This window comes from Microcebus murinus, chromosome X, assembly GCF_040939455.1.
Source record: "Microcebus murinus isolate Inina chromosome X, M.murinus_Inina_mat1.0, whole genome shotgun sequence".
In the NCBI taxonomy this organism is placed as follows: Eukaryota; Metazoa; Chordata; class Mammalia; order Primates; family Cheirogaleidae; genus Microcebus; species Microcebus murinus.
In genome coordinates this window covers 50,418,711-50,436,651 of record NC_134136.1, presented here as the reverse complement: position 1 = coordinate 50,436,651, position 17,941 = coordinate 50,418,711, and the positions used below count along the sequence as shown (strand labels likewise).

General features: G+C 38.4%; 1 protein-coding gene, 1 non-coding gene and 1 pseudogene across 7 annotated transcripts in view; 2 read left to right on the top strand and 1 right to left on the bottom strand.

Annotated features, from left to right (window-relative positions):
- Positions 1 to 17,941, bottom strand: part of XIAP (X-linked inhibitor of apoptosis) — a 44,642-nt gene that overhangs the window by 23,735 nt on the left and 2,966 nt on the right. The window contains exon 2 of one of the 6 annotated variants that reach the window (XM_075999422.1): positions 5,762 to 5,842. The exons of the other annotated variants lie outside the window; for them this stretch is intronic. The gene's annotated coding sequence lies outside the window, so the exon portion shown is untranslated. The remainder of the gene's footprint in view (positions 1 to 5,761; positions 5,843 to 17,941) is intronic. 6 annotated transcript variants of the gene reach the window in all.
- LOC105860714 (partitioning defective 6 homolog beta pseudogene) lies at positions 2,768 to 3,912 on the top strand (annotated as a pseudogene).
- LOC142866100 (U7 small nuclear RNA) lies at positions 4,802 to 4,863 on the top strand. The gene has a single exon (XR_012916163.1). It is a non-coding gene; the product is annotated as a U7 small nuclear RNA (small nuclear RNA).

Genomic DNA, 17,941 nt, shown 5'->3' with positions numbered 1-17,941 from the left:
TGTCTTGGAATAGCACCTATCTTGGAGTAATATTCAACACAAGGCAAGCTGGCAATGGACTTCAGTCTCACCTGGCCTTGTCAATTCACAGTACTGTGAATTGACAAGGTATTAACTTATATGGTATTAACTTATATATACTTGAAGAATTAAGTTATATCTGCATCTAACAGTTTTTGGAACATAGTCTCTATGACTTTTGATTATCATTTCCCAGATATCTGACATTAGTTAGCTTCAAGGCCCTTTGTTGAATCAGCATAATAAACTGAATGGAAAAAATCAAGACTCAGAGAACCCAAGGCTAGCTGATAGGCTAATGAGCTACAATTTAATAGGGTAACTGTAAAGTATTACATTCTGGTTTTTAAAAATCTGTTGCAAAACTAAAGGAAGATGGAGACTTGGTTTGGAAAGATATCACGAGAAGGCAAACCTCCAGATTAAAACCCTAGGATTTTAGTTAATTACAAATTCATGATGAGCCAACATAACATGACTGCTAAAAAACTTAAATCAACTTCAGGCTGCATCAGTGTCCAGATGTGCAACATCAGGATCCAATTCAATTACATATTGAATATTATTTCCAGAATCCAATCCAGCTACATATTATTATTTTCAGTTCCAAATACATTTTATTTTTTACTTTTTATTTTTACTTTTTTTGAGACAGAGTCTCACTCTGTTGCCCGGGCTAGAGTGCCATGGCATCAGCCTAGCTCACAGCAACCTCAAACTCCTGGGCTCAAATGATCCTCCTGCCTCAGCCTCCTGAGTAGCTGGGACTACAGGCATGCACCACCATGCCCAGTCCCAAATACATTTTAGAACAGTCAGTAATAAAGTTTAAGGTCCTCAGAGAGTGATCAGGATGATGATAAAGTATCATGTGAGGAATAATTGAAAGAGCTGAGGATGTTTATCCCAAAGGGGGAAAAATTTGTGAGAGAAAGGGTAGAGAGGCTAGGCTAGAATAACTACCTTAAGATATCTTAAAAGGCTATCATGTAGAAAAGGTATCCAAATTCTATGTAGTTTGAGGGCAGAATTAAGGTAACAATATAATTATAACCAGTAGATTTTAACTCAATATAAGGATGGACTTTATAATAATCAATAAATAGCAATACAAAATGGATTGGGTTGCCTTGTAGATTATGAGTTCCTGTTCCTCCCATCACTGGAGGGGAGTTCAGCATGGACTTGGAGACTGTATTAAACATTTCAAAGTCTATAATTATCCTGAAGAATTAATGATCAATATAATCCAAAACACATGAAAATTATCTTCTCTGAGGTGGTAAGTTTTATTTCTCAGGTCAATCAAAATAGAAGTGTAAAAATCAGATACATTCTCATTTCACAGTGGTGATTATTTTGTGTGGTTCAAGTAGTTACCCCATTTCAGATAATATTAGATAAAACCCCATCATTCAACATGAGCAGAAGAATCTCTATTTAAAGCTTTCAAGTGGAGACCTCATCTTCCCAGAGGTTATTTCCATGCTAATAGTTCAGATTTCACTGTTTTGAACAGCAGATATCTATTCAGAAGCACTCAACTGAACACTACATATACATTATCAGAGTGTCAGCTTTTGGAGAAGGGTGTGAAAACAGAATTACCAGAGAGGTTAAGAGTGAAAGGGAGAAAGATCACTGGCAAAAGATAGACATCCTGGGGTTGAAGGAAGGCATCAAAAGAAAGGGATGGGAGAGGATAAAAAAAAATTAGGATCTAAGCCAAAGAAAGTGAGGAAATGATATTGTAGAAAATAAGTATATATGGAGCACAGGAATTGTGAATATAGAAGAAAACAGGGTATGACATATTGGGGAAGGGTGATAAAAAGGCTTCAGATATGAAACAGTCTGAGTGCCATAAAGTATGTTGAGATAATGTAAGGCTTCTCTGTGAAAGCAAATTCAGGCTTTGTACTGGGTAAGCAGAAAGGCAGGAAGGCACAGAAAGAGAAGGATGTAAAGAAAGCTTTGGCATAAGGAGCCAAGTGGTCAGGAATCTTGTTGGGGACAATAGCACTAGGAAGCTAACAATGGCACAAAAAGGACCAGCAAGGAATGGCGCATGTTTGTTTATATGAGGGGTTTGGAAGATTTTAAGATCATGATATGTTGTGAGGGTTTAAAATATTCATGCACACACACGTATAGCCCAGTCAACCATGTAGAAAGCCACTGGCAGGTGCCAAAGATAGGTGGTGGATTGCTAATCTAGCAAGAATATGGGAATGAGGAGGAGACAAACACAAAAATTTGCCTACCTGGTATCTGCATACAACACAAAAGTTTCTATTTCTCCCAGCTTTTTATTATTAAGGTTTTCAAACATGGAGAATAAAGGTTATTTTAATGGAGAAAAACATATAAAATAGAACATACACTGGACAACCACAGCATGAAAACATATACTCATGGAAAAGGCCTCAAAAGTAATATTCAATAAATCGAAAAAATATGCTAAGGTGCTGAGATTACAGGTAATCTTTTCTTCCAAAATGTCTTATAATATTGTCACTTAAAATCTCTCAAGTTGACGCTGCTGGGCTGGCTCAGGCATCCGGTCATGGGGTGGGGGACAGCAGAGAGCCAGGAGGTGGGTGATGTTTTGCACCCACCCCACCCCCCACAGCTGGGGCTCTGAGGGAGGGAGCTGCCTTCCCACCCACTGCCTCCGCACACATGTCTCAGGTTGTGGGTGTTTGGGACAAACGCCTGCACAGTGCTCCTGAGGGGAAGCCCGGCACTCTGCATGAGCCATAGCCAGAGCTGTAGCCGTGGTGGCCAGTGGCACCAGGTGGGCCGCAGCTGCTGGGGCATCCTGAGGGTGAAGAGGTTTGGCCCTGAATTTCGTCGGTTTTTTCTAGAAAGGACAAAACTTCGAAATTTTGAAGAGTTTTATGGATTACTGCAATTTGTTCATAAGATACCTAATGTTGACATTTTAATAGGCTATGCAGACATTCAGGGAGATGTATAACCTATAAATAATGATGATGACGATTATGATAAAGCTATTTCAACAGCCAACCTACTGCTTAGGATTTTTATACAAAAGCAGGCAGGAGGCAACAGTGCCTTTGGTACAGACACACTAATAGATAAGAAAAGTGTTTTAATTGATGCATTGTATCTACCAACTACAGAAAAAGCCCACATCGATTCACTGGTATGCCCGCCCCAAGACTTCAGACCTGTGTCGTCTATTACAGATGTGGATATTCTCCCAGAAATTCATCTCAGGGTTCATCTTTACAAACACTGCACTAAACAGTCCCTAGAAATCTATATCTGGGATGGTTTCAGCCTAAGGGAGACACCACAAGGCTTAGAGAACATCCTGGGGATCTTTATATCTTGGCTTGTTCCAGGAGGTCTCGCTCACGGCACAGGACTATTCACTGTTAATAATGAAGTTTTTACAAGTTGATGGTACACAAGTTTCAGGGAAGCATCTGGATCAGGTAACAGACATGATGACTGCAAACAGCAGCAACTTCATCATAATGGTGAGATCAGCAAACCAGGAGAATAATCTTGCTGGGAACAGACAGATTTCTGGCAGCTCCAGCCAATCTGCTTATAATAGCCTTCTTTGCTATGCACAGCAGATTGGACCAAATTCTGAGCCAAAGGATGAAGACAGAGATGAAGGTGACATTATAATAGAAGATAATGGTGTGCCACAGTGTGCCACAGAAGATTGCTAAAGGTGTTTCTACTACCAAAAGCCTGGAATTGTTAACACAAATAGAACTTAGTTTTGAGTCTTGACAGAATGATTTTATTCCTTCTAATTGAGCGAGCTTAGCAAGTGGTACAAACACAGAATTTGAAACACATGCTCCAGATCAAAAACTCTTGGAAGATGGAACAATCATATTATCATGAAACCACCATTTGAATGTTTTCTGAGTGAAGATGTCATAGGACTTATAAATTTGGCTACTTAAGGGCCCTTAAACTTCTGAGCCAATGACCTAAATAGGCATGAGAAAAGTAATATTGCAAGTTTAAAATGTTATTAAAATAAATAGAAACCAAAAGTAGATTAGTGGTTGCCTAGGGCTGGGGGGGGGAATGGGGAGTGACTGAAAATGGTTACTAGGTTTCTTTCTGGAGTAATGGAAAATGTGCTAAAATTAGATTGTGGTGATGACTGCACAACTCTAAACCACTAAAAACCACTGAACTGAACACTTTAAATGAATTTTATGGTATGTGAATTATATCTCAACAAAGCTGTTAAAATGTTATTAAAATAGCAGTTTGATAAAATGTAAACAAACTTTGGTGGATTAGAGGTGATTTTAAATCTAAAATAAAGGAGCTTTTGCACATGAAGTTATGTGCTTTTGATATAGAAAATGGGATATTACAGTGCATTTTCAGAACTACGTGAGAGGACAAAGTCATTTCTGTCTGAAGTGGTTACATGTTTAACCTGCTGCGCAGAACCCAGTTAACTTTTCCTTTAACCACATTCTTTAAATTCTAATGTGAAAAAGTTTGATTCTTTTTTGGTACTCTGACGACCTCAGTTCTTACATTCCCAGTATTTTTATTCCTTCATGTTGTTCATCTGTTGCCAATTTTAGCATTAACTTTCTGAAATGCATTTCCTCCTAATTTCTAAGAAATCAAACCAATTGGCTATTTTTAGGAGTTGTTTTCCATGTTGTGATGCACTGAAGCTATGTTCCTGAATTATGAAATTCTATGACAGTTGTTCACATTGGTGTTTGTCCATCCTATAGCTTATATACTTAAAACTAATTGCAAGTGTTACAGCTTTTAGAATTAGTCTAGCAGCTTTTCTGGTCCTCACCAGAAGACACCCCCCCCCACGTAAAAAAAAATACACTAATTCCAAAATTCTAAACAGGTATAAATTGTTTGAAAAAGCGGTTAAATTTCATCGACTCTAATATAATATAAGACACTTTCTTCTTTAATTCTTGTCCTTATTCCCAATATTACTGAAAAGCATTCCCTGTGTGTGTCTGTATGTACATTTTACTCTTTTAATGTATTCAACTGCTATGAAGGTTTTGGATACAAAATATACCAAGATTAAGAGATTTTTATACACAGGACAAACTTATCTACTTCTTGGATTCTTTTTCTTTGTGGGGATGGAGGAACAGAGTCTTGCTCTGTCACCAGGGCTAGAGTGCAGTGGCATCATCATAGCTCACTGCAGCCTGGAACTCCTTGGCTTTCCCAGGCTCAAGCGATCCTCCTGCCTCAGCCTCCAGAGTAGCAGGGACTACAGGCATGAACCACCACGCCCAGCTAATTTTTTCCTGGCCTCAAGCTAATATCCCACCTTGTCCTCCCAGAGTGTTAGGATTACAGGTGTTACGGCCCTTAGATTCTCCTTGATGGGATTATTCTAGGAATACTGCCTAATTTTGGGAGAAATATGTGGTATTTACTATTGACAGGTAGAGTGTATCCATATTATTTTCATTAGGCTGTTTATTTCCCATGCATCCTCTTAGAAAAAGTAAAAGTAAGGCTGCTTTCATTCTTGCCTGATTTATTTGGTATTTATCATTCTACAATGTGCCCATGTAATACAGTATGCTTATATAAAGAATATTATAGGGCGGGCACGGTGGCTCGCACCTGCAATCCTAGTACTCGGGGAGGCCAAAACGGGAGGATCACTTGAGCTCAGGAGTTTGAGACTAGGCTGAGCAAGAATGAGACCCCATCTCCCCATCCAAATACTAACCAGGTCCGACCTTCCTTATCTTCCAAGATCAGACGAGATTAGGCGCGTTCAGGGTGGTATGGCCATAGACAGACCCCATCTCTATCAAAAGGAAAGAAAAATAAAAACCCAGCCAGGCTTTATGGCATGGGCACCTGTAGTCCCAGCTACCCAGGAGGCTGAGGCAGAACAATTGCTTAGAGCCCAGGAGGTGGAGGTTGCAGTGAGCTATGATCAAGCCACTGTACTCTACGCCAGGGCAAGAGAGTGAGACTCTGTCTCAACAGAAACAAACAAGGCAACTGAACACCCCTCATCACAGCCCCCCACCTCTTCAAAAAAATTAAAAAAGAAAAAAAATACTACAAAGCACTTAAGTTCCCTATGGTTTATGGATAATTCCCCAAAGCTATTTATTAATTATATGGTATAGCTAGTATGGATGCTTTTATAACAGTTGTGTGCTATTAAAACAATAAAGAGTCAAATGACTCAGTTTCAAAGATTTTCTCTATATGGTAAAAATATATTAAGAAATAAAGTCTTGATTAAATGGAAAAACCTCTCTAAGGTTAAGGTAATAGAAAAAATATCCCTTGTAGGAAAAGATTTTCTGTAAGATTTAATATCAGAATACTACTCAAAAGCATATATAAGTATTAAGCTTTCTAATAAAAATCTGCATTACTTGGATTAAAGATTAAAGTAATTTAAGAAAAAGATATTGAACAGTCAATTTTTACTGGTTTAAGCAACTTTTAAAAACAATCTACAGTTATCACAGCATCTTAGAAAAAATAGTTTTCATATATGTACCAGACACTGAAAAAAATAATTTTGACTCTGAAGATTAATACAAAGCTAATTATTTAAAATAGCTAACTAGGACTGAAAATTAACTATTATAAATATCCACTAAATGTCTTTAAAAGTCAAAATAGCACTGTGTAACTAATCACTATTCTTAACAAAGTAGCAAAATCTACTACTTAGAGTCTTTTTCTCTATTGAGCTCATAGATCTCCGCAATCTGTTTTTCTGATATCTAGATGAAATTCATTCAATCACTACAGGCTCATTTAATGAACTACAAATACTTAACATTATTCCTGCAACCAAGGGCTTTGCCTCTCATCATCAAAAAGTATTTCTTAAGTAACTATATCTATGTGACATAGTACACAAAGAGGAATTAAATGATTGGTATGGGTTAAATTATGTCCCTTGAAAAGATACATTGAAGTCCTAACCATTGGTACCGATGAATGTGATCTTATTTGCAAACAGGGTCTTTGTGGATATAATCGAGTTAAGATGAGATCATTAGAGTGGGCTGTAATCCAATATGGCTGGTATCCTTATAAGAAGACACAGACACAGATACACAAGGAAGACAGTCACGTGAAGACGGAGACAGAAACTGGTGTGATGCATCTACAATTCAAGGAACACCAAGGATCAACAGCAATACCAGAAGCTAAGAGAAAAACATGGAAAGGTCCCCTGCCTAAAGCTTTCAGAGTATGGCCTTGCTGATACTCTGATTTCAGACTTCTTGCCTACAAAAACTGTGAGAGGATAAATTCTGTTTTAAGCCACCCAGTTTGTGGTACTTTGTTATGGCATCCCAAGAAAACTAACAAAATGATGTTAAAAATATGACAGGAATTATACAAGTAATATAACCCTACTAGTTCCCCTTCTATTATGATCATGTTGACTAAAATACATTGTGTAACTAAATAAAGGCATCTTTTAAACTCAGAATACATATATTTATTTGCTGATGGCCCACGTTGTACTAGAACAAGATTTAATAATCTCTGCATGAGTGTATGTTTGCATGCACATATATATGTATGTGTGTGTATCCTTTTTATACTGAAGGTCCCTTATGGCAAGGGCTGTGTCTTACTACATTTGTATTTCCAATGCCTACAGCAATGTATGACACACAATAGTGCTTAATAAATATCACGCAAAAGAATGAATGTTGAACCACCTCTATGGGGCCACTATTGTTATCCTGAATACCACCCACCACCTCGCCTGGACTCATGAGACCACTGTGAGTACTAAAAATCATTAATATGCCATTGTTCATAGGAAATGCGACCAAAATAGGAAATATGTGCACACTATGCAAACAATATAATTCTTCAGTGATAAAAACCTATGCTAAAATAACATTTATTTTATATGTGCTAACCAAAAACATCATAACTTAAAATTTATCTCATTCAGCCTCCAAGTATACCAGCTATGTACAGCACCAATTCTCTGCCTTCTGTTGCCTCCTCAACAAACATGTATTAATACATTTATAACAAAAAATAAATTAAGGCTGGGAGAGGTGGCTCATGCCTGTAATCCTAGCACTCTAGGAGGCTGGGATGGGATGGCTGCTTGAGCTCAGGAGTTCAAGACCAGCCTGAGCAAGAATGAGACCACGTATCTACTAAAAATAGAAAAATTAGGCGGGCATCCTGGCATGTATGTGTAGTCCCAGCTATTCAGGAGGCTGAGGCAAGAGGATCGCTTAAGCTCAGGAGTTTGAGGTTGCAGTGATCTACAATGATGTCACTGCATTCTAGCCAGGATGACAGAGCAAGACTCTATCTTGCCTGGGCTAGAGTGCTGTGGTGTCAGCCTAGCTCACAGCAACCTCAAACTCCTGGGCTCAAGCAATTCTCCTGCCTCAGCCTGCCTAGTAGCTGGGACTACAGACATGCACCACCACACCCAGCTGATTTTTTTTTCTATATTTAGTTGTCCGGCTAATTTCTTTCTATTTTTTAGTAGAGATGGGGGTTTCATTCTTGCTGAGGCTGGTATCGAATCTAACGTCAAGCGATCCTCCCGTCCTGGCCTCCCAGAGTGCTAGCATACAGGCATGAGCCAGCACACCAAGCCACATAAATAAATAAATATTAAAAAAATAAAATTTATCCACTATCTTTTTTTTCTTTTTAGGTTGTTATTCAGGTGCATTTATTGATTGATCGATTCACTGAGACACAATCTTGCTCTGTTGCCCCTGTTATAGCTCACTGCAAACTGAAACTCATGGGCTCAGATCCTACTTCCTCAGCCTCCTGAGTAGCTGGAATTGCAGGCAGGTGCCACTATGCCTTGCTGATTTTTTTGTGTTTTTAGTAGCGACCGGGTCTCTCTCTTGCTCAGGCTGGTCTCAAACTCCTGAGCTCAAGCGATCCTCCCACCTCAGCATCCCAGAGTGCTAGGATTACAGGCATGAGCCCCCGCACCTGGCACACATTCTCTTTTTACTTATTTCTTGCTGAAATGTTACAAGTTTTTCTCATAAGTCTCCTTTTTCCCCTACAGAAGATACAGGGTAGAAATACTCTTTAAATAAGCAACATTCTCCCTGACCCAGTGGAGGTCAATCCCTCTTTTAATTATCTTAAAGTATTAATCATAGACAGCTCCCTGCCTAGAAACAGGGTTTTGATATACAAAGTATACATTGTTGCAGTATCTAAGAAATGTATCTATGTCAATAAATCATAGCACAAAAGGTTAATTTTTTTTGGCTGGTCTGAGTGCAGTGGTGTTTACAACTAACTGATCACAACCAGTTACAGATTCCTTTGTGCCTTCTCCACTCCCACTGCTTCACTTGATTAGACTTAAAAATAAATTTTTTAAAAAAGTTAAATTTTTAAAATGATATACCCTGAACAAAAGAGCACAATTTTTAAAATTCAGTTTTTTATACTATGATACACGACCATAAAAACCCAACTTTTATTCAGATTGTTCATTTACACTATGGAAGTTTTTCAAACCATGAAAGATATTTCCTTTTAATTTTAAGTTAAATGGTCAATAGCACTTTTTTAGGGTTATTCCATCAAACCAAAAGTTCTTTCCTACTCTTACTACGAGGCCCGGTGCAGCAGCTCACGCCTATAATCTTAGCACTCTGGGAGGCTGAGTGAGGCAGGAGGATCGCTTGAGGTCAAGCATTCAAGACCAGCCTGAGTAATAGCAAGACCCCATCTCTACAAAAAAAATAGAAAAAATTAGCCAGTGCTTCACTTAACTAGCCTAAAAAAAAAAAAAAAAAAAAGGAAAGAAAAGAAAAGAAAAAATTAGCCAGGCATGGTGGTGCACCACCCCTGTAGTCTCAGCTACTGGGGAGGCTGAGGCAGGGGGATCGCTTGAGCCCAGGAGTTTAGGTTACAGTGAGCTGTGATGACACCACTGCACTCTAGCCCAGGCAATGGAGGGAGACACTGTCTCAAAAAAAAAAAATTATTTCCTACTCTTACCATAAAAGAGATAACTATGTGAGATGATGGATATGTTAATTTGCTTGACTGTAGTAATCATTTAATTGTGTACATCAAAACATCATGTTCTACACCTTATATGTTTACAATAAAAAATTAAAAATAAATACACATGTATAAAACAAACAAAAAAGTTCTTTCCCGGCCGGGCGCTGTGGCTCACGCCTGTAATCCTAGCTCTTGGGAGGCCGAGGCGGGCGGATTGCTCAAGGTCAGGAGTTCAAAACCAGCCTGAGCAAGAGCGAGACCCCGTCTCTACTATAAATAGAAAGAAATTAATTGGCCAACTGATATATATATAAAAAATTAGCCGGGCATGGTGGCGCATGCCTGTAGTCCCAGCTACTCGGGAGGCTGAGGCAGAAGGATCACTCAAGCCCAGGAGTTCGAGGTTGCTGTGAGTTAGGCTGACGCCACGGCACTCACTCTAGCCTGGACAACAAAGTGAGACTCTGTCGCAAAAAAAAAAAAAAAAAAAAAAAAAAAAAAAAAGTTCTTTCCCAACAATTAAGCACTGGGGTCATTCAAATAACTGAATGGCATTAATGAGCACTTAGCCCACAAGCTCAGTCAACAACTAAGTGATTAATACTGCTGCATACAATGTATGCTTGATCATTAAACCTATTTCTGCAAACACTTGAAAGGGCATACTAAAAAATCAAAAAAAGGAATATCAATTGCATGTTCTACACTTAATTTAGAAAGTCATAGTAATATTTAAATTTGTGCACAGACACCCCTCCCCAATCTTTGCCAATTTATTTATCATAATTAACTCCAAAGGCACAGTTCCCTCAGGATGGACACAGCCTAAGGTATCCCCTCATCTTTTCTTAAACAAACTATGGGACCATGTTCCCCAAAAGAATGTTCTGTATGAAGAATATACAGGTTTCAGATTCAAGAATTCACTACTGATCACTATTATACCCTATTCCATTTCATTGAAAACTGTTCAGAACTTAAGACTTTTTTTTTTAAGACATGGGATCTCATTCTGCCACCCAGGCTGGAGTGCAGTTTTATAATCATAGCTCACTGCAGCCTCGAACACCCAGGATCAAGTCATCCTCTCCATCTATCCTCAGCCACACCAGTAGCTGGGACAACAGGTGCACACCACCACAGCCAGCCAATTTTTCTATTTTTTGTAGAGACAGGGTCTCACTATATTGCCAAGGGTGGTCTTAAATTCCTTGTCTCAAGCAATTCCCGTGCCTTGGCTTCCCAAAGTGCTGGGATTACAGGGGTGAACCAATACATCCCACCCAGAACTTAGGAAATTTTACAGGCCAGGTAAGGTGGCTCATGCCTGTAATCCTAGGACTCTGGGAGGCCGAGGCAGGAAGATCATTTGAGCTCTGGAGTTTGAGACCAGTCTGAGCAAGAGCAAGACCCCATCTCTACTAAAAATCGAAAGAAATTAATTGGCCAACTAAAAACATATACAGAAAAAATTAGCCGGGCATGGTGGCTACATGCCTGTAGTCCCAGCTACTTGGGAGGCTGAGACAGATGGATTGCTTGGGCCCAGGAGTTTGAGGTTGCTGTGAGCTACGCTGACGCCACGGCACTCTAGCCTGAGCAACACAGTGAGACTCTGTCTCAAAAAAAAAAAAAGAAGAAATTTTACAGTGATCATTAGTAGTCTTTGATGCAAAAACAAACCATCTACAGTCAAAACTGTAGAACCATGACATAGATTAATACCATTCAGAGCCCAGATCAAAACCTTTGCTAAAACCAAAGCAGGCAGGAAAAAAAAAAAACAAAAAAAACTAAAACTGTTACCCTTTTTAAAAGGGGAGGAAAAGGATCCTACTATCCAGGCTTCAAATGCTTTATATACCTTGCAAGAAGCTTTTCTGTGCACATGCATGCTATACATATTTTAATGGGAATTTATTATACACAGTAATTTATAACTTGCTTTTTTCATTTAATAATATATCATAACCATCTTTTGACATCAATATTTATCTGGATTAGACTGTTTTTTAAATGGATGACTAGTATCTAACTATGAATGTGTCATAAGCTTACCAATCCCAAACTGAACATTAATTTTCGATATATATTTTTAGGAGACAATATACACAATTTCAAATAATTCAAGAGGTACAAAAGCTGCATTGATTCAACTCCTGTACCTGAAATCTCTCCTTCCTAGAAGCAATCACTCTTACCAGTTGCTTGTGTATTCTTCCTGAGATGTTCTATGAATTTAACAAGCATGTATGAGCATGTATGAACATTTTAAAAAACACAAATGTTAACATATTCTATATACAGTTACCATCATTGCTGGACATTTAGAAAGCTAACACTTTTTTACTATTATGAACAATGCTGGAGTGAACATCCTTCTATTTAAGCCTGCTTACATCATATTTGCTTTTACCACCAATAATAAATGGCCTCAAACAGGAGTGTATCCTATCACCATCTCCCTTTAATCTAACTTGTTTTTGACTAGTAATAGTCCTTTTTTTTTTGAGACAGAGTCTCTCGCTCTGTTGCCCCAGGTAAAGTGTAGTGGCATCATCATAGCTCACAGCAACCTCAAACTCTGGACTCAAGCGATTCTCCTGCCTCAGCATCCTAAGTAGCTGGGATTACAGATGCCTGCCATGATGCCCAGTTGATTTTTCTATGTTTAGTAGAGATGGGATCTTGCTCTTGTTCAGGTTGGTCTTAAACTCCTGAGTTCAAGGGATCCTCCTGCCTCAGCCTCCCAGAGTAATGGTATTACAGGCATGAGCCACCATGCTTGGCCAATAATAGTTTTAAGAAGCATGAATACGCTGATAAATCTATAAGAAAAAGATGAACACCTTGACAGAAGATAGACAAATTTACAAATGGGAAGTACTAATGGTCAACAAACATATACAGAAATGTTAAATTAGTAACCAAAGAAATAAACATTTTAAAAGATACCATTTTTATCCCATTTGGCAAGGATCATCCATCACTACCAACAACAAAAACACAGCAGGGGAAGGTATGGGACAATAGGCACTCTCCCTAGTAGAACTAAAAATTGGTACATCTTTTCTAGAAGGTAATCTGGTAATATGTCCTAAAAGTCTTAAATATGATTACCTCTTAAACCACCCATTCTAGTTCTAAGCATATTCTCTAATGAAATGATCAGGGATGTATTTTTAAAATGTATTTTATAAGGATGTTCAGGATGTGGTGGCCTGTGCCTATAGTCCCAGCTACTTGAGAGGCTAAGGCAAGAGGATTGCTTGAGCCCAGGAGCTCGAGTCCAACCTGGGCAACATAGTGAGACCCTGTCTCTATTTTTTTCTTTTTTTTGAGACAGAGTCTCGCTTTGTTGCCCAGGCTAGAGTGAGTGCCATGGTGTCAGCCTCGCTCACAGCAACCTCAAACTCCTGAGCTCAAGTGATCCTGCTGCCTCAGCATCCCGAGTAGTTGGGACTACAGGCATGCGCCACCATGCCCGGCTAATTATATATATATATATATTAGTTGGCCAATTAATTTCTTTCTATTTATAGTAGAGATGGGGTCTCGCTCTTGCTCAGGCTGGTTTCGAACTCCTGACCTTGAGCAATCCGCCTGCCTCTGCCTCCCAGAGTGCTAGGATTACAGGCGTGAGCCACCGCACCCAGCCGAGACCCTGTCTCTAAAAATAAATAAATTTTTATTGACCAGCCTAAAAATAAATAAATAAATAAATAAATAATATTTTTAAAATGTATATATGGATGGTCAATAAAGTGCTACCTACAAAAAAAACCCCTCAATATTCAACAAAAGAGGACAGTATTGGCTGGGTGTGGTGGCTCATCCCTATAATCCCAAATTCTAGCACTTTGGAAGGCTAAGGCAGGAGGATAGCTTGAGTCCAGGAGTTTGAGGTTGCAGTGAGCTGTGATAGTTCCACTGCACTCCAGCCTGAGGGACAGAGCAGACTCTATTTCTTAAAAACCAACCAAACAAAAACCAGAAAACAGTACTGTGGTAATCTGGGACACCAGGCAGCCATTAAAAACTCAGGTTGTAGAAGAATACTAAATTACATGGACATACGTTCATGATATTGTATTAAGTGAAAAAGGCTGGTTACAAAATAATATTGTAATGTATAGTGCCAATTATGACAAAAATAGATATATTCCCTCTTTCTGAAATGCTGGTGGAAAAAACCCAGACACATAAAGACAGACTAAATTACACATCAAAAATTCTACTGTGTTTATCTCTAAGCAGTGGGATTGTTGATTTTTATTATTTTCTTTGGCTTTTCTTTTTTTTTTTTTTTTAAAAGACAGAGTCTCACTCTGTTACCCAGGCTAGAGTGAGTGCCGTGGTGTCAGGCTCGCTCACAGCAACCTCAAACTCCTGGGCTCAAGCAATCCTCCTACCTCAGCCTCTTAAGTAGCTGGGACTACAGGCATGAGCCACCATGCCCGGCTAACTTTTTTATATATATTCAGTTGTCCAATTACTTTCTTTCTATTTTTAGTAGAGACGGAGTCTTGCTCTTGCTCAGGCTGGTCTCGAACTCCTGAGCTCAATGATCCTCCCGCCTCGGCCTCTCAGAGTGCTAGGATTACAGGTGTAAGCCACCACGCCTGGCCTGTGTTTTTCTTAAATTTCTAAATTTTAGTCAGCAAATATTATTAGATTGTAATGAAGAGAAATAAGCAGCTGGACTTTTTTTTTTTTTTTTTTGAGACAGAGTCTCACTCTGTTGCCTGGGCTAGAGTGAGTGCGGTGGTGTCAGCCTAGCTCACAGCAAACTCAAACTCCTGAGCTCAAGCAATCCTTCTGCCTCAGCCTCCCAAGTAGCTGGGACTACAGGCATGTGCCACCATGCCCGGCTAATTTTTTCTATATATTTTTAGTTGGCCAATTAATTTCTTTCTATTTTTAGTAGAGACGGGGTCTCGCTCTTGCTCAGGTTGGTTTCGAACTCCTGACCTTGAGCTATCTGCCCGCCTGGGCCTCCCAGAGTGCTAGGATTACAGGCATAAGCCACTGTGCCCGGCCTGGACTCTTGATTAGTCAGGGACCCTTGTACAATCCTGCCCACCAGATTGGGGGTGTTATTTGTCTATTTGCCATATGACAATAATTCCTTCATGCATCGATGCATTGGCCCAGTAAACTACCAATAGCACAGGGCCTGGTACTGCAAGGTTTTGTCTTTTCATTCACAGAAGAAAATTTTTGTAACTTACAACAAGAAGAGGGGAGGATATATACTTTGCTTTTTGTCTATCCTGAGAATTTTTGCCAGCTTGCCACTTAGGTAACTGCCTCTGAACAACACATGTGAGAAAAGAGAAACTGTAAATTGATGTCAACACTGTTGATCACCAGGTTAAAAAAAAAAAAAAAGCAAGAGAGACCTGACAGTGACTACCTTCTATAAAAAAAAAAAAAAAAAAAAAAGCAAGAGAAAGAGGGAGACACAGAGAGGGAGGGAGGGAGGGAGGGAGGGAGGGAGGGAGGGAGGGAGGGAGGGAGGAAGGAAGGAAGGAAGGAAGGAAGGAAGGAAGGAAGGAAGGAAGGAAGGAAGGAAGGAAGGAAGGAAGGAAGGAAGGAAGGAAGGAAGGGAAAGAAAAGAAAGACAGAAAGACAGACATGTCAAGTCCCAGAAAGATCGATCAGCACCTCATGCTAATAGAGAAAGATATCAAAAAAGAATAAAAAACTGAAAAAAACAAAACAAAACAAAGTCCCAGAGAGAAAAGGAGTGATCAAGTCATGTCTGTGTTGGTTGGCCAGGAACAAATGCCTTTTGGTCCATTGCTTGAATGGCAGTAAATCAGCAGCAGAGAGGGCTGAGAAACACTGATAATACCTGATTGCTACTTTTTGTTAATTTGAATTGAAAATAAAAGGACTTTGTTGAAAAATGTTTCTGAGTGATGTCTATCTCTGGAATTCTGACCCATTCATTCACTGCTTTGTGAAAATAATCAATGAATTTGGGGCCATTTTTACAAAAGGTGCAGCTCAGAATCAAGTATACTGAAAAGTAAAACCATTATATTTTGTAGACATTCACAAACAAAAATTGTTCACAATAACTATGTTTGTGCTGAATAGAATAGTAGAAATCACTTTTTCATTTCACAGATAAAGAAACTAAGACATAAGGAAGTTAAATGATTTGACTAAGGCCATAGAGCTGATTAGTGGCACTGGAACTGGAACTCATTCTGCTTTGATACTTGTCCAGATAACTTATCCTGACACAATGATTAGAATGCAGTACTTACAATCAGATGGCTCCACAAGTGTCATGCTGAGGTTCTTTTAATGGATGACTTTATAAGTGGGTAATACCTCCCCTAGACATTTCTCAGTATGAAGCATTCTATTTATTCCATGATCATGTTGGGATCTCAAGCATATGCTCAAACAAGTTCTTGATAAGAGATTACATCTTTTCTTTTTCCCCAATAAAAGCATTTAGCTCTATCTAAAAGCTACTCTGCTGTCTATACTCAAATACTTAATAGGTTTCTTTTCTGTCTAGGTTTGAATTTTTAAAAACAATACAAAGTAAACTGTGCCACAATAAGTGACTACAAACCAAATTAAAATAGAACAACCTATTTAATGAGTATCCACCTGTACCAAACAGTATCTACAAACTAATTTTCCTTTTCCTTTATCCCACCACTTTAGCTACACGTAAATATCTTCTCTAATCTATTACACATGCTGGATTGAAACTAAAAATTTCCTTTTATTCTATTCCAAGTTTTATTTTTTTCTTTTCATCCAATAAATTTGTTTGTACAAGCAGAGGCATTTGGTCAATAATTTTTTACCCAGCACCTACTTACTACATGCCAGCCACTGTCAATACACTGATTTTTTATCCTACCTCTGCAATTTAATAGCTATTTGAATCTTTGGCAAACCCTTCTGAGCTCCCACAAATTTTCTCTGCCCTGTGCTAAAACAATCTCAGAATATCAAACCTAGAAGCCCCGTTTCTCCCTCTTTTAATCTATTTCATACCCACTCTACAAAATAAAATTAAATAGGCCAGCCTTTAACACAGTAATGAAACAGATTGCTTGCAGCTCTAATAAATTAAAATTCAAGTACTTAGCATGTGAAATTTAAAAATAAATGAAAGTATAAGCCATAAGGTTTATATCTCAACCTTGTTCTTAATTTCTTGTCCCTTTGAGATATTTATTCCAAACAGACTTGGGATTGTTATATGAGATTTCTTTCCTTGATAAAATCTGAGATAATCAGTCTTTAAAACTATTATAATGGGTTTTGAATCTTTGGAATCAACTAGTCCAACTTGTTATTTTACAGATGAAGAAACCGTAGTATAGAATAGTATGCAGGATAAATAAAAACTATATTTTGAAAGAGTTTGCATGACATAGGAAATGCTCATGATAGAACGTTGAATGGGAGAAAAAGGATTAAAACAATCTGTATACAATATGATCCTAATTCTTTATCCTATTTCAAGTTTTATAAATTTTCTATAAGAAACACATATCTCTTTTATAACTTAAAATATTCAAAATATCCCTTTTATGTTTTGAATCAATAAAAATATCAAAAAACGTTGTGAAAAAATAAAAGAAATATGAAGGCACCAAGAGGCACAATCGCACAGCTAACTGGAAACAAAATAAAGACAAGAACCCAGGTCCTATGGCAACCAATCCAGGACCCTTTCCACTGTACCATATGATGTCTAAGACAGAAAAATGATATTTGTTAACTGTAATATTAATTTTTTTACCACTACTTTTTGTCTCCTCAAATCTACTCACACAATGACCTTAAACAGTGCTAACATTTTATAATACTATTACCAGATTAGCCCACAGAGACAAAGCTTGAGAATTGACAGCTA